Here is a 1766-nt window from a genome sequence, read left to right on the forward strand (position 1 = left end):
AAAAAGAACAGGAGTACTTGTGGCACCTTAGAGACTAACAAATTTATTAGAGCATAAGCTGTAGTCCACGAAAGCTTATGCTCTAATAAATTTGTTAGTCTCTAAGGTGCCACAAGTACTCCTGTTCTTTTTGCAATATTTAGTGTTATAAAGGCAGGGTGATACCAGAGCATGCTCTGTAAGAACTCTTTTCTTTCTGAATGCTCCACCCCCCAGTTATCAAAGAGGCCATATTTGTTGATTTTCAGGCATACCAAATGCCCGTCTTTTTGATCAGGCACTGTTCAAGGGCTGAGGCAGTTGTGGGTGAGATTTCTGTCTGGTGGGAAAGTTTAAACTGAGCTGACCAGGAGACTGATGATCAGACGATGCCGGATAGGGTGAGAGGAAAGAGTGCTGCTGCTTTGGTTGATTTTTTTACTGCGTTTTTTCCTGTGTTGTGGTGTTTAAAAAATTTGTCAAGGCACCCAGTTCTTTTGGATGCGAGCCAGGTAGTGTAGAGTTTGTACAAAACTGAAATCTGAATAAACATTGATCCAGGTGATTTTCACTATGCATTCTTACACATTGATTGTAATGGCTGTAGTAGGGTTTTTTGCTGTGCTTGGAAAGAATTTAATTCAAGCAGAGATGCATTGTCTCGATCTAAGCAATTTGGGAGACCCAGGTTCAAGTCTGTGCTCTGCTACAGGATTCCTGTGTGATCTTGGGCAAGTCATTTAATTCTGTCCTATCTGCAAAATGGGGTACCACCACTACCCTGCTTCACAAGAGAGTTTTGAGGGTAACTACATAAAAAATTCACAGGCACTCAGATGCTACAGTATCAGGGGCCATTTAAGTATCTTTGATAGATTTTCTTTGTGGTCAGAGATTCATTAAGCAGCAATGGTAAAAACTGCAGATCAGCCCAGCACCAGGGACCATGCTGCTTTCTTAATGAGATCATATAATTAAGAAAGTGGAAAGTATGGTCTTTCTGGACAGAATTGATGCTTTGCTAAATGTGCAGCACCTAGGTTGCACTACGGAAATGGAAGAACAGATGCAAATCATCATACAAAACCCAGACAGACACTGAACCAAATCTCTTTTGGATTTTAAGAGTTAAGGGATTTTTAGATCTCTCATTTCCATACTTCTGTGCATTCTCTGGGTCCAGCTGGGACTGGACGTGATAAAACTTGTGATGAGTCTGAACTACACGTGTTACTTTTAGTGTGTCCCATTACAGAGAAACTGGACTCTGTGGTTGACTACTATGAGAAAGGAGGTTTTTATTTTGGCTAGAGACAGGGCCCAGCTTCTGTGAGAACAGACTCTCCTTCCATACTTGTAGACTGACTGGAAACAAATGACAAGAAATCTCATGAGTAAGCCAGTTTTGTGAGATTTCTAGCTGAACTCAGAACCAATACATCTGGAGAAGGTGTGACTAAAGATCCTATACTTTGGAGTGCTTATATGATCTGAACACAACTCACCTCATCCTTTGAATTTTATCCATCTTTAATAATCTATAAGCAAACAGGTTCTCTTCTATTCTAAGAGAATCACATTAAACCAAGAGTTTAGTGATTCTCTATGTTTTCCAGTAGTATATTACAGGCTTGCAAAGTTGCATCTAAACTAGGAGAATCTCCGTTACTGAAAGGAGGAACTACTGGTAAAATTGATAATTTCCAGTCCACCAGCAAAAGCTTCTCACTCAAACTACGTCTATTTTTTTTAAAGTAAATAAATCCAACCACTGATACACTAAACAC

The sequence above is a fragment of the Trachemys scripta genome, chromosome 1 (genome assembly GCF_013100865.1).
Source record: "Trachemys scripta elegans isolate TJP31775 chromosome 1, CAS_Tse_1.0, whole genome shotgun sequence".
NCBI classification, from domain to species: Eukaryota; Metazoa; Chordata; order Testudines; family Emydidae; genus Trachemys; species Trachemys scripta.